The 23,693-nt window shown below is 52.5% G+C and overlaps 1 pseudogene; it reads left to right on the top strand.

Moving 5' to 3' along the window:
* Window positions 1-753: 753 nt before the first annotated feature.
* Window positions 754-18,586, top strand: LOC118261189 (olfactory receptor 14C36-like; annotated as a pseudogene).
* Window positions 18,587-23,693: the final 5,107 nt, after the last annotated feature.

The raw sequence follows: 23,693 nt of genomic DNA, 5'->3' as shown, positions 1-23,693 counted from the left end.
ACATGTATCTCTGTGCAGTACAGTCAGGGGCAGTAGTCCGGCCTTCAGCATACCACAGGCCTCCAGAAATTAGAGACTTGGTCAAGTTATGAGAGAGTGCCCAGACTCGTGCAGAAGAGGAGTTCAGGCACACTGAGGGGCTGCTGCATCCCAGGTGCCTTCGCTCCCGTCTTTTGAAAAAAGCCCAGGCCCAGGGCAGTAGGCTCAAACCCAACCCTCCTGGAAGGGCTCCCAAGAGCAGAAGCATGTTGGGGCAGGGGGACAGCGGTGACTTCTCCAGCGCTCCACTTCCTTTATTCCGTGGCCTTTGTCACTATTTGGAGAGGTTCCTGGTGGATTTGTCAGGAACTGCTGGAAAAGAACTGGGCAGAAGGGAGGTGACTGTTTCTCAGGACAAGAAGGGAAATCTCTCATCTCTCTCCCGAGCTGTGCTGTCTCCGTGCTGGTAACCTCCTAGGCCGTCAAATGACACGTGCTGATGTCACAGGGGGATGCACTGCATCACCAGGATATCGTCACTGGAGCAGCGGCAGTGCCGGCACTTCCCTGCAAGGCCTGGTCCCTGCTGGGCGCTGCTTGGGTGCTCCCCACCGCTGTCCTTCTGTGGCCAGGAGTGGGGGCAGCAGGCAGCAAGGTTGCACTGGGTGACCCTCGCTGACGGGCGGAGGAGCAGGGGCACCTTGCAGAGGAGCTGTGGTTGAGGAGCCGGGGCGCGCATCCCTTGTCCTGAGCTGAGGGCCAGCAGCAAGCGAGATGGAGGGCTGCTGGAGGGTGACCATCACCTCCAAACTGACTTCCATGTTCCCAGTGCTCCTGCAGCTCTCCCCCAAAGGTGAGGGTGTCACATAGGGGCTGTCAGCTGTCCAAAGCTGCAGGTCCTGGGATCAGGGGGAAGGGGAGGAGGGGCTGAATGGGGCAGGTGGAAGCTATGAGAGCCCTGCCTGAGAGTCATGCTGGGCTCAGGGGACAATGTGGCAGCCAGGATTCCTGGGTCCTGATGCCAGGGCTGTCCTGAGCCCCAGGACTCCTCTGGCCATGGCTCAGCCTCTTCACGATGGGGACAATCCAGGGCCAGGTTTCCCTGGGAGCTGGTGCCTCTTTGGGATCTGGTCTGGTCTGGGAGGACAGACGTCCTGTGTCGCAGAGACTGGTGTGGCCTGCAGCTCCCCCAGGCCTCTCAGGAATATGCCAGAAATGCCTGAGTTGGAAATCAAGCCTTCCTCTTCTACTGCTCTCCTTCAGAGGAACCTCACTTCCTCCCTGCTGTGCAGCCAGGCTGGCACAGCATGTCGTGGATGCTGAGATGCCATCCCTGGATGGGCACAACCCTGGTGCTGAACCCTTCCCATACCCCTGCTGTGGTGGTTTTATCTGGCTACGCAGGTGAACTCCACGGCAACTGCTCTTTCACTTCCCAACCTACAAGGAAAAGGGAGAGAAAGTATGATGAAAAGAGCTCAAGGGCTGAGGTGGAAGAGGAGGTCACCCGCCAAATATTGTTATGGGCACCAATTATCATCATGGGCAAGACAGACTTATCATAGGCAGATTAATATAATTTATTGCCTATCACCAGTGGACTACAACCGCCAGGAACTACAAGCAAACTAAAAACACCATTCCCCCTATCCACACTTTTATACCTCCTTCCCCTGAGTGGAGCAGGGGAATGGGGATTGCAGTCAGTCCATGGCACTTGTCTCCACCGCTCCTTGACGGTCAATCTCTGCCTCTGCATCCCTCCCATGGGATGCCCTCCTTCCTGAAAGGATCCTGCGTGGGGCCCAAAGGATTGAGACAATGACAGATATGACCGGATCATGTTAAAATAAAACCGTTACAAGCATTATATCTGCTTCATAGTCGCTGACCACAATGTGAATTTTTTTTGTATTTATTTTTTTAACCTCAGTGTGGTAGTTGTGTTTGGCCTCAGAATTGTGTTGGATAGCACATTACATACTGTGTGTTTCCCTGTTGTGCTGTTTATCCCTTGTGGGGCTGGTTTATGGTTATTAGCTTACTCTACTGGGTAATGCTGCCTTATGTTATGCTGAAATTGCTGGTCATGAGACTAATCTGCTAGTTGTACTCAGCATTGCTGTCACCTCCATACTTGAAGAACCATCTCTCAGAAACTGTTCATAATTAACAGTCTTCACCTTTTCTCCTCGGGGAGACAATCTATGGGAGGGATGAGGGGGGACACTTCTCCCTACTTCTTCCCTTTCCCTTTCTCCTTCACCTCCCCCTTTCTCCTCCACCTCCCCCTTTCTCCTCCAGGCTAGTTACAATAGCTCTTCAAAACTTTCAATATCCTTGGGATGTTCAAACCAGCCTCTTCCTATTCTTATTTCTCCTGAATGTGTTTCAGGTTTTGTTTAAGGTTAGGGAAAACTATTTCAGAATGCCACACAAAGATCTGCTCTGAGGCAGGATAGCTATGAGTGGCAGGGAGTGTGGGAGGATATGGGCAGGCACCTAGAACTGTAGGCACCTGCAGTCCCTTGGAACTTCACCCCTGAACAAGTGCAGAATCCTAAAAAATTGGCAGAATGCTTGAAAAAGGAGTGCTATCACCTTGGCAATTCCAAAGAGACAGAAATCACTGCAATGTGCTGGGGCTTGGCCTATGCTTACTGAGTTGCAATCTACACAACGCCAATCCCTGTGACTGGGCCAGAGAACCAGCCTGTGCCTGTATCAGTCATACATATACACAAGAAGAAACAAGAGAGATAAAATCAGCTTGTTTAGGAAGGAAAGAAGCTCCGACTCATACAGGGAAGGAAGAAGAAGAAAAGGCAGGCTACTCCAAAGTAGGGCCATCAGAGGAAAAGTAATAAAGGAAAAAAAAAAAAGGAAAAATCTTCCTCCTCAACTGTATGAACCAATATCTCAGCGATTAGGTGTAAATGTCCCTCTGCCCAAGAGAGGGGGGATATAGTGGGTAGACACCACGTGTCACCCTGTGGTTTTACCTGTATTACTGTGCAGAGGACATGAGCAATTGGGATGGGAAATCCACCTTAACCCTAGAGGCACCAGTAGATGAGATGCAAAGAAAAACAATGGAAAAAAGGGGTTCTTCCAGGAAAATTGCTGCTCTAATTTCCACTGGGCAGTTCCCCAGACAGAGTAATGATTGCTGTGACCAGGACTAGAGGGGCCCCGCCTCAGCCAGGGGGAGGAAAGGGATAATTGGCTTTATTGGCCTCTGTGGATTTGGAGTAGAAGGCTCTAGTGGACACCAGTGCAGAGTACCGTGATACCATCAAGCTTGAAAGGGGCAGAACCCACCTGTATTTCTGGAGTGACAGGGGGATCCCAAGAGCTAACTGTGTTGGAGGCCAAAGTCAGCTTAACTGGGAATGACTGGCAGAGCACTCCACTGGGACTCCAGGCAGCCTTTGCATGGACTACCTCAGGAGAAGGTGTTCCAAGGAACCAAAAAGGTACCAGTGAGCTTTTATCATAGCTGTCTTGGAGATGGAAGATTTTAAACAGTTGTCTGCCTTGCCCGGTCTCTCACAGAACCCTTCTATTGTGGGATTGCTGAGAGTTGAAGTGCCAATCTCTGCCAAAATCATGCACCAGTGGCAATATCGCTACACACAAGACTCCCTGATTCCCATCCATAAGCTGACATTGACTGGAGAGCCAAGGAGTGATCAGCAAAACTCGCTCACCCTTTAATAGTCCCATATGGCCACTGCAAAAGTCTGATGGAGAGTGGAGACTAACAGTGGATTATTGTGTCTTGAAAGACATCACACCAACTTCAATAGATGATCGATACTCTTCTCTCCTTATTGTCTTAGTTCTAAGAGCATTTAAATGATCCCTTACAGTGTCTGAACGCCTTTCTTCCAGGGATCATAAGAAACTTTCCTCTGAGAACTTTGCTGGGGGTTCCAGGGTAAGGTCCATGGGTAGAAGTGGAGAGGAATAAACTCCCATCACGGCAGCACTGCCAGGAAGCAGCAGGGTTTGGTCTGTCCAGAACTGCTCTCGTTCCACTTCCACGCTCTCCTTCTGAGCCTTTTCTGTTGGTGTAAGCCTGTGTAGACACAGCTGGCCTCCAGAACAGCATTTCCATCCCATAAAGTGATTGTGCTCAGGGTAGTGCCTGATGGCTCAGGTCTTCCTTCACAGTTGCTATCAAGAAAATTGCAGTCCAGAAATGGACTCTAAAGAGGGACCTGGCATTCCTTTTCTTCTGGGGATCGTAAGGAACCAGTACCTCCAGGCCAGAACACTCTCTCGGCACCCTTGGATGCAGGTCCTATGGTCCCATGAACTGTTAAGAGTGGAGTTTGCAAAGTAACCACTGATTTTATCCCCACCCAGCACTTCTTGCACCTCTGCAGAGTCCTGCCTCAAGGCACAAAAGGCAGGGAGACCTTGCTGGTGAGACCTGAGTTCATGCGGCGATGTCCATGACACAGCAGCCATTAAAGTCAAGGGTCATATAGAAGAGGAAGAAAGAGGTTTATCCTATTGAGACAGGGAACAAGGTAAAGCATGTTGATTTTGCAGATTTTAGCTAACACAGGAAGTATGTTGTATATCAACCACAAGGACAGGACAGAGACGGGGAGTATGAGGATGGGACGACCCTAAAAATAAGGGAAGAAAAGACTTCATACACACAGATAATAGAACCAGCAAGAACTGTCTTGGACTGCTGAAGTCTGTAAAAGAAAGGAAGGGTCAGAAATTTAGCAGCAAGGTAGACTTCTGGCCTTCATCAAAAGACCACCAGAGTATGCTGGAGGACCACCCAAGGACTCTGGTGCACATGCGAATAGGGGTGGGAGCCTATGTTAATGATTCTTCATAGACCTAATGAATATGCAAGAAACTTACATAGAATGGACATGAATATGTGTATATCCCGTTAATATAAGCACACTAGCAGTAACCCTTGGAGTGTGTGTTAGGTGGAGCAATCCCCCACACACCCAGTGCAGAGATAAAGAATACCTGCTTAATAACTTTGGTTATTGAGTTTTCACTGTGTCACTATGACACATGACTCCTTTTGCTTTGCTGACTTCCTCCATAGGCTGCCCTGAACATAAGGAGTAGGGAGAGGTTCACTTGTCCTACATGTGGCATCTGCTGCCATTTTAGATGTTTGCATCTGAACAACTCCTGCCTGTCCTCCATCTCAACTAAGGAGCATTAGTGGGACACTAATTGGCATTCGTGAGGTACCTCACATGCAGGTGCCTGTGTTGTGTACACTTGAATTAATGCCAGAGGAATCCCAGCTCCTGTGAGTCTGTGGCAGGCATGGGAGGGAGATGAGACCCCTTCCAGTCCCAGGAATAACAACCAGCATGAGATGCACTGACTGAATCTGCTGAAACCCATCCCTAAACAAGGGTAAAGGACATCAGTTCCTGACTCTCTCTAGGTGTCCAAACTGACAGCTGCACAAGATGTGATTGTTACACTTAATTGGTTCTCTGCAAGGAGAAATGATCCTGCTGTCAAGAAGTGTGTGTGCCCAGAGGAGGGAGGGAAGCCCAGGGATTCCTTCAGGCTGTTTCCCAGCAGGTTCCCCTGCAGCCCCGGGGCCATGGGCAGGGAGCCTGGTGGGGGGCAGAGCAAGGGAGGCCTTGGGCTGGGCCTCTGCTGCTGAGCTGGGCCGGGCTCCTGGGCCCAAGGGGAGCTCGTGGCAAGCGGGCAGCACTGCAGAGAGCCAGCTCTGCCCAGGAGCAGCTCCTCTGCCCAGCGCAGCAGGGCTGGGGGCACTGCCTGCAGAGACAGAGTGGGTAAAGGCAGGCAGAAGTGGCAGGATGCACAGAGCTCGCTGGGGGAGAACACTTGCCAGCCCTGAGCCCGGTAAGTGTCTGGCTGGAGGGCAATGCAGCCGCAGCTCCTGGAGGAAGGAGAAGCCGGGGGTGCAGGCAGGGGTGCCCAGGGCTGTGGTGCAGAGCAGGGTCCCTGCTGTGCCCCAGGGGCTGTGTGCCAGGGCAGGGCCTCTGCCGCCTGCCAGGCTCAGCGCTCAGCCTGCCCGGGGAGCTGCCCAGGGCGCTGCGGGGAGAAGTTGCGGGTGGAAGGAGCCCCCCCGGCAGGGCAGGATCCTGCTGCTGGTGGGGGACTGCTGCCTGGGGTAGCCTGCTCACAGATCCACAGCACCCGTGGGTTGTATTAAGGCGAGAAGGCAGTCAGGGGTTAGAGGCTGCAGGCTCAGCTTTCCAGACTATTTGCTTCTTTGGCTCTGTGGGAATGGAAATAGAGACTGTTATTTCCAAGAAAAGGCTGACACTCCTAAGCCATACTACTGGGGGTTACAAGGACTCCCATCAAGTCCCTTTCCTTCCCCTCATCCCCTAGAAAGCTCCACCACCACACGTGCAGTGTCAGCAGGGTCTGTGTGACCTGGTCTCTAGGACGTGCCCCCAGCGAGCTGCCTCTGGGCAGAGCCCTGCTGCCAGGAGGTGTCTGCAGGGCAGAGCTGAGCACCCAGCGGGTGGGATGGGGGCTGTGACCTGCAGGCAGGAGGTGTGGGGAGAGAGACCCAGCTGCAGGCAGGGACAGCTGCAGGCAGCAGAGCCATGGGCAGGGGGAGCTTCTCCCAGAAACTCAGCGGCAGGGGGGATTTGAGCGCTTCCCTGTCATCCCTGTACTGCTGACACCTTCACAGAAGAATGCTCTAGATCTCCTCTCCTCCATAGCATAGACCTCCAAGCATAATGTCACTGGAACTTGAACGTGAGTTGCCTTTTGAGTCAATACTGTAGTTGTTTAGAATTCAGGTGCAGCTTAGACGGTGATGCTACACGTTCTGTCATGCAGATACATTAATGAAGGAAAAGCATCCATGTCCCCTCCTGACATGGAGGGCTCTCAAAATTCTTTGGGGCTGTGAATGGGCTGACTCTACCTAAAGGTCACCCCACCTTTAGGGCTTTCCACTCCTTTCCTGCAAAGGTTCTGCTGGGCTGCAGGCTGCCCTCCACTAGGGCACAGCTCTGCCATAGCAGCTCTGTGGTATCCATGGAGAAGACACCTGATGGCTAAAGGCATGGAACTGCTACTGGACATCTCTGTGTGGTCAGCTGCAATGATCCCTCTGTCTCTTGCTAGATGGGGAGAACTAAGACCATCCAGAAGAGCTGAGGAGATTGGAGATTTGCACTTTGAAATTGGATGCCTTTGCTCTCAGCAGACTCTTCTCAGGTTTGTACAAGAAATAGAGTTTTCCTCACAGAGTCTAGCATAACATTTTGCTGTATTTCCCTCCTCAGACAGGTCTCCACGCCCAAAGGAATCAAATGTCCAACAGCAGCTCCATCACCGAGTTCCTCCTCCTGGCATTCGCAGACACGCGGCAGCTGCAGCTCCTGCACTTCGCGCTCTTCCTGGGCATCTACCTGGCTGCCCTCCTGGGCAACAGCCTCATCCTCACTGCCGTAGCCTGCGACCACCGCCTCCACACCCCCATGTACTTCTTCCTCCTCAACCTCGCCCTCCTTGACCTGGGCTGCATCTCCACCACTGTCCCCAAAGCCATAGTCAATTCCCTCTGGGACACCAGGGCCATTTCCTACTCAGGATGTGTTGCACAGGTCTTTTTCTTTCTCTTCTTCATGTCATCAGAAATTTCTGTCCTTACTATCATGTCCTATGACTGCTACATTGCCATCTGCAAGCCCCTGCACTATGGGACCCTCCTGCGCAGCAGAGCTTGTGCCCAGATGGCAGCAGCTGCCTGGGGCAGTGGGGTTCTCTATGCTCTGCTGCACACTGCCAATACATTTTCCCTGCCCCTCTGCCAAGGCAATGCTGTGGACCAGTTCTTCTGTGAAATCCCCCACATCCTGAAGATATCCTGTGCACACTCCTACCTCAGTGAAGCTGGACTTCTCACGTTCATTTCCGTTTTAATGGTTCCGGTGTTTTGTTTTTATTCTTTTCTCTTATGTTCAAATCTTCAGGGCTGTGCTGCAGGGACAGGGTGCAGACAGGGGCTATGAAGGAGCTGCCAGGGCGTGACAGCAAGGACAGGCTCCAAAAAAGAAACTTACATAACTTACCTTTGTGGTGGACATAAGCTTTTAGGAAAGGCGAAGTTCACCTGCAGTTGGTGTCTGCAAGAATATCAAGCCATGGATATGCACGTGCAGGCAGATATAGCTGAGCACACCCAGACCAACTCCAACTCCTGTCCACTCTCCTCTCCTCTCCTCTCCTCTCCTCTCCTCTCCTCTCCTCTCCTCTCCTCTCCTCTCCTCTCCTCTCCTCTCCTCTCCTCTCCTCTCCTCTCCTCTCCTCTCCTCTCCTCTCCTCTCCTCTCCTCTCCTCTCCTCTCCTCTCTCTTCTCCTCTCCTCTCCTTGCCTCTCTCCCACAGGATTCTTCCTCCTCAGTCGACCTTCATCCCTCCCTTTCTCTGTTACAGTCCTTATCCCATTTATCAACACTTGCCAACTAGATTTTCCTTTAGTGACATCACCGATCGGTTTCCTGGGCACTGCTGCCTTTGCTAGACTTGACTCCCCAGAGGGTCCCCACTGCTCCCCTCCAGCTCTCTGTGCCGTTTGCCCGTTGCTCACATCTCTGCCAACCAAGGGCACGTGAGATGCTGCTGTCCCTCACAGCCCTGCCTGTACTCTCTCCCTTCTCACACTGTGCTCTGTCACATCCAGCACTTTCTCATGCCTTGTCCCACAGGCTCCCACCCCATGTCCAGGTGGCATCACTGCAGGGCAGCCCTCCCCAGGCATCTGCCTGCAGCTTCCACAGCTGCTGCTCTTGACGGCCTCCTGAGGCCTGCCTGCTCCTGGCCCATCGCAGTGTTGTGAGGAGGTGACCTCAGCAGCAGCAGCCCAGCCACGGTGGCTCGACAGAGCTGTCCCCTGCATGAGTTGCCCCCTGTGTCCCATGGGATTTGTGATGCACTCGATGACATCGCCGTGTCTGCCTGCCTGCCACCAGGCAGTCAGATCACTGCAGTAGGAATGGCATCACAACCCACCTCCCAGCCGTACCACCGGGACCTTCCTCCCCCTCTCCCCTCTCCCCAGCTCCCAGCACTGCTGGGTTGGTTTCCTGATAGTTCAGGTGATGTGAAATCCTAGAATCCCAGCCACTTGCCTGCCTCTCTCCCAGTTATCTATGTGTACATGTGTAACTGTATATACATTTACATTTACTTGCACATATAGCTGTAGTTACAGCTGTGGCTATAGAAATATATATCACTATACAGACAGAAAGATGTGAATATGCAGAATCACAGAATCACAGAAGGGGTTGGAAGGGACCTCGAAAGATCATCGGGTCCAACCCCCTTGCCAGAGCAGGTTCCTTAGAGCGGGCTGCCCAGGTAGGTATCCATACGGGTCTTGAATATCTCCAGAGAAGGAGACTCCACAACCTCCCTGGCAGCCTGTTCCAGTGCTCCATCACCCTCACCGTGAAGAAGTTCTTTCTCATGTTGCTGCAGAACTTCCTGTGCTCCATCTTGTGGCCATTACCCCTTGTCCTGTCTCCACAAACCACTGAAAAGAGGTTGGCCAAATCTCTCTGTCTCCCACACCTCAGGCATTTATACACATTGATGAGATCCCCTCTCAGTCTTCTTTTCTCCAGGCTGAACAGACCAAGGGCTCTCAGCCTTTCTTCATAGGGAAGATGCTTCAGGCCCCGTATCAACTTTGTGGCCCTCCCCTGGACTCTTTCCAGGAGATTCCTGTCTTTTTTGTACTGGGGAGCCCAGAACTGGACACAGGTACTGTTTGCTGGGCCATGTGCAACCAAGAAGGGAACTCCCAGTCCAGCCCTCGGTCCTTCACTGACCACTCTGGGGCTCTGATCCATGGTGAAGCCCAGAAAAGCAAGAGGCCTGTCAATGGAGAAGTTCCTTGGGTGTATTCCTGACATCAGCTTTGGAAGAGGCATGAAGAGATATGGTGGAGACGCCACTGCAGAGACAATAGGACTGTCACCAAGGCACATAAGATCTCAGGGCTTATCCAAATACAAGGAGCACAATGTGGAAGCCAAAAAAGAGCAACAGTGAAAAGGCCACATTCTGCTGCTGGCCATGGCCATGGCTCCAGGGAAGCAGCAGCCCAACCTGAAGGCAGCGGAGGGGCAGAGCCCAGCGGGCAGTGAGGGGCAGCCCTGAGAGGCACTGGGGCTGCTCCTCCATGTGGCAGCTGGGCTCTTGGACCTGAGTTCCTCCAGCATGCTGGGGCTGCTCCCCCAGCTCCAGAGCAGATGGGAAGAGATGGCAGCTGAGACCAGTGAAGTTCTACTGATTATTTATTGTCTTTATCTACACAGGAAGTCTGGTTCTATATGATATAAACGGATTAGAAACAAACAAACAAACCAAATACATTTCATTATCAAATATAATTATTAAATCAAAATCAAAACTTTCAGAAAATTGTATAAAAGAAACTATTATGGTCCTAATAGGTTTTCAAAAGCTCTGAGTCCTCTAGGATTGTGAATCCATTATTAATGATGAAGAAGCATGTATCCAATTAGTTTTCTCACTGCATCCTTGAGCTCCTGGTTCCTCATGCTGTAGATGAGAGGGTTTGCTGCTGGAGGCAACACCGAGTACAGAACTGCCATCATCAGGTCCAGGGATGGCGAGGAAAGGGAGGGGGGCTTCAGGTAGGCAAACATGCCTGTGCTGATAAACAGGGAAACGATGGCCAGGTGAGGAAGGCACGTGGAAAAGGCTTTGTGCCGGCCATGCTCAGAGGGGGTCCTCAGTGCAGCCCTGAAGATCTGCACATAGGACAGCACAATGAAAACAAAACACCCAAATGATAAACAGACACTGAATACGATGAGCCCAACCACCCTGAGAAATGCCTCTGAGCAGGAAAGCTTGAGGATCTTGGGAATTTCACAAAAGAACTGGTCCAGAGTATAGCCTTGGCAGAGGGGCAGGGAAAATATACTGGCGGTGTGCAGGACAGCATTGAGAAAGCCACTGTCCCAGGCAGCTGCTGCCATCTGGGCACAAGCTCTGCTGCGCAGGAGGGTCCCATAGTGCAGGGGCTTGCAGATGGCAATGTAGCGGTTGTAGGACATGATATTAAGGACAGCAATTTCTGATGACATGAAGAAGACAAAGACCTGTGCAGCACACCCTTGATAGGAGATGGCCCTGGTGTCCCAGAGGGAATTGACTATGGCTTTGGGGAGAGTAGGGTGTGGAGGCAGTGGTCGCAGGCTATGGCTGTGAGGATGAGGCCGTTGCCCAGGAGGGCAGCCAGGTAGATGCCCAGGAAGAGCCCAAAGTGCAGGAGCTGCAGCTGCCGCGTGTCTGCGAATGCCAGGAGGAGGAACTCGGTGATGGAGCTGCTGTTGTACATTTGCTGACAATGGACATCGTTGCCTGTTAAAGAGGAGAAGGCAGAACAAAGTCAGAACAGTCTTCTCTGAGGAATACCTATTGGAAGTCTTAGATCACCCCCAGCCTGAGCCTCTCTTTGCAGGAGAACCTTTATGCAGCTCTCTTGAGCTCAAGATGATGCTAGCTGAGTGGCACTGGGAGTAGGGGCTGTTGTGGAGTACTTCCTGCTGTGCATCGGGAGGGAAAGAGGAACACAGGGAAAACTCAAGTTCCATGAGATTTGCAGTGCTGTTACAAAAAGTTCATGTGAACGCAGAGGCGAAGCTTCAGGGGGTTTGTTTGCTGTGTTTTATTCCATTTGCCCCTATAATCCTTAGGAGACGTATTGGATGGTTGAACTCCCTGAGATTTCCTGTGCAGTCCTGGTGAAATCCTGTGGGTGCCAGGAGTCAAAGGGACTGTCCCTTGGTGAAGATTGAGCAGAGCAGCTCTGCCCAGCAGTCCTGTTCACAGCTGCCCTTTGTCACCCCTCTGTGAGCTGCAGGACCATCCCACTCAGCTGTTTCCCTGAGAAGAAACTGGAGACAGCTGAGAGCAGAGAAGCCCCAGTCCAAGTGCAGCTGGACAGCATCCTCACCTTGTCTCTGGGTGAAGCTCTGAGGCAGACTGAGGTTGGGAGCTTCTCTTCATCTGGGTTCTGCTTGCTGTGCTGGCCATGCCTGCCCCACAGCCCATGGGCTGCAGGGGGGAGAGGAGGTCAGGGAGGGGCTGCTCCAGGGGAAGGCATCTGCACTGCAGGGCATGGCCGCGAGGTGCCCGAATCCCCCCTGCCACGGCATTTCTGGCAACAGCTCCTTCTGGCCACCTGCCCCTCTCTCTGCTGCCTACAGCTGTCCCTGCTGGGAGCTGCTACTCTGCGCCCACCTCCTCTTTCCCCCTGCCCGTGCTCACAGACCCCATTCCACACGGCTGTGCTCAGTGCTGCCCTGCAGCACCCTGCCACCCAACAGGGCACTGCCAAGGGGCACCTCCATGGCTGCAGGAGCTAATGGGCAGCTGACAGAGAGCCTGGCATGGCCAGCCAGGGCAGGGTGTCCTGGGCTGACTGGGGGCACCTGGGCTAGGGCACTGCAAAGGGCTTCCGCCAGACTTCCTCACCTCACAGTGCAATCCAGCAGGACTCTCAAAGCCTACTGCATTGCCCACTGCCCTCCCAGAAACAAGACCCAGAAGGAGACCCTTCCAGGACGTGCAGCTGCATGGCCCTGCAGCCAGAGACTTACATTGTTAAGGGCTGTGGAGATTTCTCCTGCAGTCAGCTCTCAGCATCCGCCCACCCCCAACTGCTTTCAAACCCTCTCTCCTTCTCTCCTCTCCATGTGTTACCTGCGGTCAGAGACCCCAGCCCTGCTGCACTGTGCAGAGGAGCTGCTCCTGGGCAGAGCTGTCTCTCTGCACCAGGGCCCTCTTGCCAGGAACTCTCTCTGTCCCAGGAGCCCGGCCCAGCTCAGCACCAGACGCCCAGACCAAGGCATTGGAATCACCCCTCTGGGGGCTTTGGTGATGAGCCCACGAACCTCAGACACTGAGAGCAAACTGAAGAAATCTCTCCAGAAGTCCAAGTCAGATGCAAGTTTCCTACAGTGTTCCCCGAGGGCCAGGACTGACACAGCCTCCGTTGGAGATCGTTAGAGCAGAACATTGGAGGCAGTGAGGACAAGGAGACAAAGGCAATGTGAAGGTGACACTGGTGTGTAGACAAAGTGGATGTGTTTCACCAAGCACAAGGGCTGAGCCTTGATTCCTGGCCCCTGGAAATGGGAGATCCTTTCCCTTCACACCTTGCTGAGGGCTCTTCCTGGGGCAGTAGGAGATGGGGATGTGCATTGCTAAGTGCAGGAGAATGGTACGGTCCCTGCCTGGTTCATGGGTGGGGGCGAGGAGGCCATGAGGCCCTGGTGCTTTAACGATAAGCTGTCTCCTCATAGGCCTCAGTGGCAGAGACAACAGCCATAGCCATGGATATAAATATGTTGGTCTTGTTGGGACTTTCAGCCTTGCTAAGTCCTTGTTCCTCTCCAGACCAGGATATCCTAGGGACTCCCAGACGTACACCTCTTTCCCTGCTGGCTGTAGACCCTTGTCCATGTCATGTCACACCGGATCTGAGCTGAGTAAGATAACTCAGATTTTCTTGGTGGCCATGTTCCTTGTAAGGCAGCTCTGTAGGAAGCTGGCCTGGTTCCTGGTGAGCAGGCACCGCTGCTCGTATGGCATCCCTCGTGGTGCCCAGGCCCTCCTCCTCCTCGGAGCTGCTCACTCAGCACAGTCCCAGTCTGCCCTGATGCATGGGGTTCTTCTTCTTCTGTTGCAGGACTAGGCTTTTCTCCTTGTAAATGTCAAGAGGTTTCCGTAGGCAACATCCTGCTGTTTCCCAAGGTTCCCCTGGACAGATGCTTCATTGCGTCAGCTGTTAATATCTGTAGGCAGACGGCTCACCCTGATTGTGCTGTCTCTTGCAAGATAGCAGCATCAGAAGTTGCAGGAGAGTTTGGACAATACAGGAGTAACTAGTTGAATGGAATAGCAGCACAGACTCACAGAAGGCTAGAGCATGGAAGGCACCTTTTCTGTGCTTCCTTCTCATGCCTTCTGTCATTTTGTTTGGAGCTTGTCCTAAATGTTGCAAGGCTTTGCAGGGACAAAATTAGAAGGGCCAAAGCCCAACTGGAGATCAGTCTGGCTGTTACCATCAAAGACAATAAAATGTTTTTAGAAATACACGAGAAGGGGAGGATTAAGGAGAATCTTCATACTTTATTGGATGTGGAGGGAAACATTTTGAGAAGACGTGGAAAAGACTGAGGCATTGCATGCCTTCTTTGCCTCAGCCTTTAGCAGCAAGACCAGTTGCTCCCCTGGTACTCAGCCCCTGAGCTGGTAGATAGGGACAGGGAGCTGACAAAAGGGTGACACTTTTCACAACTACTTCACTCTCCCTTTCTCCTTCACCTCCCCTTTCTCTTCCAGGCTAGTTACACTAGCTCTTCAAAGCTTTGAATATCCCTGGGATGGTCAATCCAGCATGTTCCTATTGTGATGTCCCCTGAATGTGTTTCAGCTTTTGTTTAAGGTTAAACAAGTACTTGAGAATACCATCCAGAAGTCTGCCCCAAGGCAGGAGATTTAGTAGGGGCTAGGAGCATGGGAGGATACTGGCAGGCCCCTAGAGCAGTGGGCACATCCAATGCTTTGGAACTTCACCCCTGAGCAAGTGCAGAATCCTAAAAAATTGGTGAAATGCATGAAAAAATGTTGTGAAAAGACACAAATCACTGCAACATGCTGGGGCTTTTCCTAAGTATAGAAGACACAGTCAATGCTACTCCAAGTCCAGCGACAGGCCCTACTGCCACTCCAACGTGTGTGACGGTCCCTGCAGCCACTCCAGCCCCACTGATGGGCCCCATTGCTGGGCCAGAGAACCAACCTGTGCCACTATTGGTTGCTCCTATACACAAGAGAAAACTATGCATGTAAAAAACATTTTTTTTTTCTTAGAAAGGAAAGAAACTCCTATGCAGACAAGAAAGGAGGAAGAAGACAAGGAATGCTTCAACAAAGTTGGGCCATCAAGGAAGAAGGAGGGCAAAGAGGAAGAGATCAGAATGGCATGAGTAACCACAAGACCCCTATCCCAGGGTGAGCTATGAGATTTGTGAAAAAATTTCAGTCATCATTTAGGTGAGCACATTGTCACTTGGCTGCTCCAGTGCTGGGAGAACAGGGCCAATAGCCTGGAATTAGAGGGCAGGGAAGTCAAGCAGCTGGGATCCCCCTCTAGGGAAGGGGGCATTGACAAAGCAATTGGTCCTACCATTTACCATGGACTGACCCAGACTGCCCTGGAATGGGGGAAGCTCCTGAACACCTGCAATACCTTGGTGACATCATCATGTGGGGCAACAGAGCAGAAGTATTTGAGAAAGGGAAGGAAATAATCCAAATCCCTCTGAAAGCTGGTTTTACCCTAAAACAAATGTCAAGGGACTGCAACACTGGATCCCGATGCAGGCTGGCCAGGGTCGGGGGGACTGCTGCTCGGGGATGGGCTGGACATCGGTCATTGGGTGATGAGCAATTGCATTGTACATCATTGCTTTGTACACCTAATTGTTACTGTTGTTGTTGTTGTTGTTATTATTATTAATCTCTTCCTTTTCTGTCCTTTTAAACTGTCTTTATCTCAACCCATGAGCTTTACAGGTGTGGAGCTGCAGGGGCAGTTAGCTAACAGCTGTGTGGTGTTGAGCTGCCAGCTGGGTTAAACCACAACATCATGTTTGACAACTGCACATCAATAGCACAAATCACACTTCTAAAATCACTATCTCCTGTGTTCATCGAGGAGCAGTCAGTGGTTATTCCTGTCAACTTCAAACACCACACCCCAGGAGAGACCCTGCTGCCTTCAGGAGCTGTCAGCCCTGAGGCCTTGGGGACACCTTGAGGGAGCCCAATGGCACAGAGCAAGTGATGCCATGATCGGGTGCTGAGCTGCTGAGCTGGGCCAGGCTCCTGGGCCCAACGGGAGCTCCTGGCAAGTGGCAGTGCTGCAGAGAGACAGCTCTGCCCAGGAGCAGCTCCCCTGCACAGCACAGGAGGTCTGGGGGTTCTGACCACAGGTGGCATGGGGAGAGGAGAGAAGGAGAGAGGGCTTGGAGGCAGTGAGGAGTGCAACAACAGAGGGCAGCTTGTGGCAGGACACATCTGTAACCTCTTGACACAGTGAGTCTCTGGCAGCAGGGCAATGCAGATGGGGTTGCCAGAGGGGTCTTCTACAGCTGGCACATCTGATCGTTGATAGCATCTCTCAGGGTGGCTCTTTTTGTTTCTCCAGCAAAGAGTAGAAGATGCTTTAGAGAATGGCATTGATGATTGGGTTTTTCAAGAGAAAGACCAAGGCAGGTGCTACCCGAAGGGTAAGAATTTTTCTGCAGTCTGTGCTTGTAGATTCTTGCAGTGGAAGGCAGGCAGGTTTCATGGTAATGGGTTGTTGGGATTGTACAGGAGACTGAGACACCTAGAGCATTGCAATGGGAGATAATGTATCAGCGATGAACTTCATAAAGTCCCTTTCCACACCTCAGCCCACAGACTGCACCAACACTATCTTTGTGGTCCTCTCAGGTTTTATCCTAGCTGATCTTTAGGAGCTGGAAACCCTCTGATGCCCAGTGCCCTGCCTTTGTGTCTTCCTGACAGAACAGAACACACAGTATTTGCAACGAGCATGAGCAGTCTCCTCTGCAGGCAGAGCTGCAGCAGAGGAGGGTCTGCTGAGTGTCCGTCTGTCCCTCCCTGGCCTTGCCTCCCCTGGCAGCAGCACACTGGCATTCCTCCTGGCTTCTCCACCTGGCCGTGCTGCTGCTGTTCTTGTTTCCAGGCTGGCTGGGGATGGGGATTTCACATGCACATGGAGTGAGCACTCAGTGTGCTTAGGGGAAGGGGAGCATGGGGACAGGGTGAGGGGTCTGGAGATGTGCAATTTGAGCCTGGATTCCTCTGCTCTCAGCAGTGTTCATATCCTGCTCAGGTGAAACTCTGATTGCAATTGTCCTGCAGCTGAAGGAGATGCCAACACAGGGCAGCTCAGACCAGCACTGATGGACAGACTGGCTGTCCTCCCTGAAGGACACTCTGCACTAAAGGGACAGTCCCTTTTCCGAGGATCCACAGGATTTCACTTGGAGTGCAGTAGAAATGCCCAGGATTTCTGCCTCAGAAAAAGAACTTAAATGCTGGGGAGGTATCAATAACAAAAAATACAAAAAAATAAATCCCCAAAGTCCTGCTCGGCAATTGGTTGAACTGTGAGCAACAAAGGGGTAAGACTCTTTGATATCATTACTAAATTTTATCTGAGATTATCCCATGTTCCTCTTTACCTCTTGCAGGACCTCGGCAGGACTTCCTCCTCTGTTGTCTACAGCAGAGTCCCCTTCTCCCAGGGATACCCTCAGGCAACATGAATCAGAACTCCTGAAACGGACCTGCCAATTGTCTGCCTGGAAGGGAACAAGCATTTTGGGGGGCTTAAGCTGAGAAATAGAATGAGTTTTTCTCACTAAGTCTGCCATAACGTCTCAGATAAGTCTGCGGTAACTTGGCAGTGCTTTTTCTTCCTTGGGCAGGACCAAATGACCAGAAACAGCAAATGCCCAACAGCAGTTCTGTGAGCGAGTTCCTCCTGCTGCCATTCGCAGACACACGGGAGCTGCAGCTCCTGCACTTCGGGCTCTTCCTGGGCATCTACCTGGCTGCCCTCCTGGGCAACTGCCTCGTCCTCACCGCCATAGCCTGCGACCACCGCCTCCACACCCCCATGTTCTTCTTCCTCTTCAACCTCGCCCTCCTCGACCTGGGCTGCATCTCCACTACTCTTCCCAAAGCCATGGCCAATTCCCTCTGGGACACCAGGGCCATCTCCTATCAAGGGTGTGCTGCACAGGTCTTATTTTCTGTATTCTTGGTTGGAGCACAGTATTCCCTTCTCGCCATCATGTCCTACGACTGCTACACACACAGACACACACAGATTTCTAGGTTGGAAGAGACCTCAAGATCATCGAGTCCAACCTCCGACCTAACACTAAGTACTCCACTAAACCATATCGCTAAGAGTTGCTACGTTGCCATCTGCAAGCCCCTGCACTATGGGACCATCCTGGGCAGCAGAGCTTGTGCCCAGATGGCAGCAGCTGCCTGGGGCAGTGGATTTCTCCATGCTGTGCTGCACACTGCTAATGCATTTTCCCTGCCCCTCTGCCAAGGCAATGCTGTGGACCAGTTCTTCTGTGAAGTTCCAAAGATCCTCAAGCTCTCCTGCTCAAACTCCTACCTCAGGGAAGTCATGGCACTTGTGTTTAGCTTTTATTTAGGCTTTGGTTGTTTTGTTTTCATTGTGGAATGAAAATTCCTATGTGCAGATCTTCAGGGCTGTGCTGAGGATGCCCTCTGAGCGGGGCCAGCTCAAAGCCTTTTCCACGTGCCTCCCTCACCTGGCCGTGGTCTCCCTGATGGTCAGCACCATCATGTTTGCCTACCTGAAGCCCCCCTCCATCTCTTCCCCATCCCTGGACCATGTGGTGGCAGTTCTGTACTCAGTGGTTCCTCCAGCATTGAACCCCTTCATCTACAGCATGAGGAATAAGGGACTGAAACATGCCCTGTGGAAACTGATATCTTGAGGTGTTTCAGAAGAAATTATTTCTCAGTCAATCTTCTGCAAATGACTCATAATGTCACTTATTACAGGAAGAGCCAATATTCTCTTCAATAATCTCTTTATTTTTTTCTTTTTTTTTGTTTGTTTGTCTTTGAGTATGTATTGTTAGTACCAGTATTTTTTAGTTTTAATTCAGTTGTTGCCCAATAAAATATCATTATTTGTCCCATTTCCAGTTCAGTATGTACATGTTGAGTGTATGTACTGAGATTCTGTACCTGAGGAGCCATGCTCTCTGTGAATTTAAACAAAACAAAAGAGCCTGCACTGCCTTCTTTGTCTGATGTCCTTCCTCTGAGACCTGGTCTGGCTCTGCAGGGACAGTGCCCGTGTGCTGGGGTGCAGAGGAAAAGAGTCGCATTCCAGCAGCACAGCCAAGGAGCACCAGCACTTGGATCTGCAGGGGAAGTTTGAGCCCAGGAAACAGCAGTGAATGGAGCCCGCAGAGCGTGAGCCAGGTGGCCTGACCAGAGCCCAAGTGCTCGATCTGGTGTGAACAGGCAGAGGAGAGCTCTGTAGCCCCAGGGCACGCATCAGGCCCGGCAAAGGAGTCTGGCGAGTGATTCTTTGCAGCCCTGGGGCAATGGCAGTGACCCCCTGAGCTGGGTCAGCCCCCTCGCTCTGCAGAGCAGCACCGCCAGCTGCGGCTGGGGCTGCGGCTGGGGCTGGGAGGGCGCCTCCCCTGAGTGTCTTCTAGGCCAGCTTCAGGCACATGGCTTCTGGACGTCAGCGTGATCTTCACTGTGTGGAAGGAGCTGAGAGACCGCCAACAGGCACGGGGCTTGAACACAGCCTGCAAGGTCCCTCCTGCCCTAGCACCTCCCAGGACTGGCACAGAACTGGCTCCCATGCATCAGAGAGGCTGGGAGTCCAGCAGCAGTGCCATGGGCTTGAAGGATCACAGCCAGCTCACTTCTACCTGGGCAGATCCTTGCCCAAGAAGGGGATGTTTTGTAGGTATGGTATGACGAGGGCAGTGGTGCCTCAGAAGCTCTAAGTCCAGTAGGACACGAACGGCTGTTAAATGGCCTGTGAGTTGACTTCTTTCTGAAGTAGCCAACAGGTCATCCCTTGACTTCCGGCTGGGATCTGTGCCTTTAGGCTCACATCTGCTGGTGTCCATGATAGGCCAGCAGATGCACCTGCTTTGCACGTAGGTTGTAAGATCTTCTCTTCCTAAGTACCTGGCAGGCCCCATAGAGGAAAAGGTCTTGGATAGCTGTTGTCATGTCAGAGGTTTCAGCTTTGCCTAATTCATCCTTCAGGGCTGCTTTCAGTTTTCTACACAGAGGGGGCCACTGCCTCCCAGATGCCCGGGGGAACATGAGAGCCTGGAAGAAGTTACCCTGGGTCCATAGGAACCATTCTGGAACCAAAACTTGTAGGCAAGAAGCACACTTTTGTGGTGTTGCAGAGCTGCTGGGCACATTGTGCAGGGTGCTCCTACAGACTTTGGTGTCTTTCTCCATGCTGGCTTAGGAGCTGTTTCTTTCTCAGGATTGGCGAGCCAGCAGAGGTGAGACAGATACTCTGAGTTCATGAAAGCCATCAGAAAGGTGCCCCTAAGAAGATGACTGATATGGGGAAGTCAGGAAAGCCTGGCCAGCAGAGATAAGAGATTTGGGGGAGGGAAGAGGAGCTTGGATAGCAGAGGATAATCATTTTGAAGAGGTAGGAATGTTCAGGTAATGTTGATCCCACCGTAAAGCTGACTTAAAGCAGTCATGTGAGGTCCTTAAACTATTTTAATCTGTAACCTTAATCCCTAAACCTAAATGCTACTCCACACCCTGACAGGAATCCACTACTATAATGTTTGAGCACAGTATCCCTCGAAGCCAAACTTAGTCCATAGACTTTTTTTCATGACCCTTACACTCTTGCTCGCCCTGATCCCTGCCCTTAACACTAGCTTTAAAATGCTCTATTTAACCCTAGTCTTCTTGCAGACCTAAACAAAACCCTAAACCACAGAGCTTGACCATACCCTAACAACAGACCTGACACCACAAGCAGAACACCAAACCGTCCCACTAAACCTTTGCTTACTCTTGAACCCAGAAAAGTGACCTCTAGTCGTTAATGCCATAAATGAACAGCTAACACCCAAAGTCCCCATTCCTGTGCATTAACCTCCTCACCTTCAACCCCTCTCCTAACCCTTAACTTTAGGTGCTTGGCCCCTTGGGGCAGGGCAGGAACCGTGAGGTTGCTGTGCAGTCACATGGCATTCAAAGATGAATGTGAGGGGCCATGGATCTGATCAGCTCGTCAAACACAAGGAGGAGATGGGTGGGAATGCTCTGATGAGCTCAGCTCTGCCTCAGGATCTCCTGCCCCAGCAGGAGGAATGTGACTGGGGCAGTGACTGTGAGGTCACTTCTGTCTCTGCAGTTGATAGGGCAGCAGCAGGAACGTGTCAGAGAAAGGGACTGTGAGGTCACTTCTGTCTGAAGTAGCTGACAGGTCACCCTTGACTTCTCCCTGGGATCTGCACTTTTGGGTTGACATCTGCCAGTGGCCCTGGTAGGCCAGCAGAAGGCACCTGATTGGCATGCTGACTGTGGGATCCCCTCTGCCTACATACCCAGGAGGACCCAGACAGAAAGAAGGCCAAATATGGGTTGTCCTGTCCCTTCTGCTTGAGTACATGACTAGACAGCAGGAGGCACAAGGCTTGGTTGTGTCCAGCCAAGAAGCTGCAAGGCCAGCAACAGCCCCATTTCTTGAAAGATGCTGGTGAGGTGACTTCTGTCTGGTTGGCTGACAGGCAGCAAGTATGCTGCTAGGTTTTGATGCCTACTTTAGGAGAGGTTTCAACCTTGCTGGAGCTTTCTTTGGTCTTTGGTAGTAGGGAAGAGCAGGAGAACAAACAAACAAACAAACAAACAACACAAAGTGCATATTGGAAGGCTGGAACTGGCCACAAGGAGGAAGAAATGTTCCCCACCATGACTTCATGTCCAAACTGATACAGAGACATAAAGAAGTTATTGTTACAACTAATTCATTTTCTGCTAGGAGAACTGACCCTGGTGTGAAGAAGTCTATGCACCCAGCTGAGGGAGGGAGCCCCAGGGATTCCTTCAGGCTGTTTCCCAGCAGGTTCCCCTGCAGCCCCAGGGTCATGGGCATGGAGCCTGGTGGGGGGCAGAGCAAGGGAGGCCTTGAGCTGGGCCTCTGCTGCTGAGCTGGGCCAGGCTCCTGGGCCCAAGGGGAGCTCGTGGCAAGCGGGCAGCGCTGCAGAGAGCCAGCTCTGCCCAGGAGCAGCTCCTCTGCCCAGCGCAGCAGGGCTGGGGGCACTGCCTGCACAGACAGAGTGCTTAAAGGCAGGCAGAAGTGGCAGGATGCACAGAGCTCGCTGGGGGAGAACACTTGCCAGCCCTGAGCCCGGTAAGTGTCTGGCTGGAGGGCAATGCAGCCGCAGCTCCTGGAGGAAGGAGAAGCCAGGGGTGCAGGCAGGGGTGCCCAGGGCTGTGGTGCAGAGCAGGGTCCCTGCTGTGCCCCAGGGGCTGTGTGCCGGGGCAGGGCCTCTGCCGCCTGCCAGGCTCAGCACTCAGCCTGCCCGGGGAGCTGCCCAGGGTGCTGCGGGGAGAAGCTGCGGGTGGAAGGAACACCCCCGGCAGGGCAGGGCAGGGTCCTGCTGCTGGCGGGGGGCTGCTGCCTGGGGTAGCCTGCTCACAGATCCACAGCACAACCTTGATGTATCCAAGGGGACTTTGCAAGAGGAGAGTTAAGGCAGGGGTTAGCTGCTTCAGGCTCAGCTGTCCTGAGTTTCTTCTTTCATTTTTTTTTTTTTTCTACTTTGACTCACTGGGAATAGAAATAGAGGCTTTCCTGCCCCTCAGCCCATAGAAAGCTCCACCACCACATGTGCAGTGTCAGCAGGATCTTTGTGACCTGGTCTCTAGGACGTGCCCCCAGCAAGCTGCCCCTGGGCAGAGCCCTGCTGCCAGGAGGTGTCTGCAGGGCAGAGCTGAGCACCCGGTGGGTGGGATGGGGGCTGTGACCTGCAGGCAGGAGGCATAGGGAGAGAGACCCAGCTGCAGGCAGGGACAGCTGCAGGCAGCACAGCCATGGTCAGGGAGTGATTGGGAGCTACTCCCAGGAACTCCATGGTAGGTGGGATTTGGGTACCCGCCCTGGCCTTACCGAGAACAACCGCATGGTCTCAGCTCAAATCCAGCAAAGCCTCTGCCCCAAAACCATGGGGTCTCTGACTGTGTTGTCCCTTAGCAGCAGGACCCTCAGAAGAAGAGAACCCCCCGGGTGCCCATCTTTCACTCTCATTCCTGCCTCCCAAAGCCGGAACACTGGGGCATTTCTCTGTGTTTCTCCTCCCAGCCATCCTGCCCTTAGTATTCCCCTCAGACTCTCTGGGTAGTGGGATTAAAGCCAGATCTCAAACAACAGAATAGTGAGTCGTGCTCTGGAGGTGCATCCCTGGGAGGAAAGTGCCCAAGCTGTTCTAGCCAATATGGCTCTGGGCACTGCAGTGCGTAGGGCTGGGAAATGAGCTGGCTCTGTTCAGGTCACTCTGATTAAAGGACATCCAGCATTGTCCCTGGGGTTATTCTGCTGGAAGATTATAAACAGCCCCTCTGTATTACAGGTGCACTGCATGTGAACTAAACTATGGGTTTCAGAACATGTCACCGCCTTTCATAGGTACCTAGTGCATGTCCCTTTTTCTTTGGATAGGCCCTGAGTCCAAAAGGCATCAGATGACCAAGAGCAGCTCCATCACTGAGTTCCTCCTGCTGGCATTCGCAGACACGCGGGAGCTGCAGCTCCTGCACTTCGCGCTCTTCCTGGGCATCTACCTGGCTGCCCTCCTGGGCAACGGCCTCATCCTCACCGCCATAGCCTGCGACCACCACCTCCACACCCCCATGTTCTTCTTCCTCTTCAACCTCGCCCTCCTCGACCTGGGCTGCATCTCCACCACTCTCCCCAAAGCCATGGCCAATTCCCTCTGGGACACCAGGGCCATCTCCTATCAAGGGTGTGCTGCACAGGTCTTTATTTTTCTCTTCCTGATGTCAGCAGAGTGTTTTATTCTCACTGTC

Source organism: Cygnus atratus, chromosome 34, assembly GCF_013377495.2.
Source record: "Cygnus atratus isolate AKBS03 ecotype Queensland, Australia chromosome 34, CAtr_DNAZoo_HiC_assembly, whole genome shotgun sequence".
Lineage (NCBI taxonomy): Eukaryota > Metazoa > Chordata > Aves > Anseriformes > Anatidae > Cygnus > Cygnus atratus.
The sequence above is the reverse complement of the archived record's forward strand: the minus strand, read 5'-3'. Positions and strand labels throughout refer to the sequence as shown.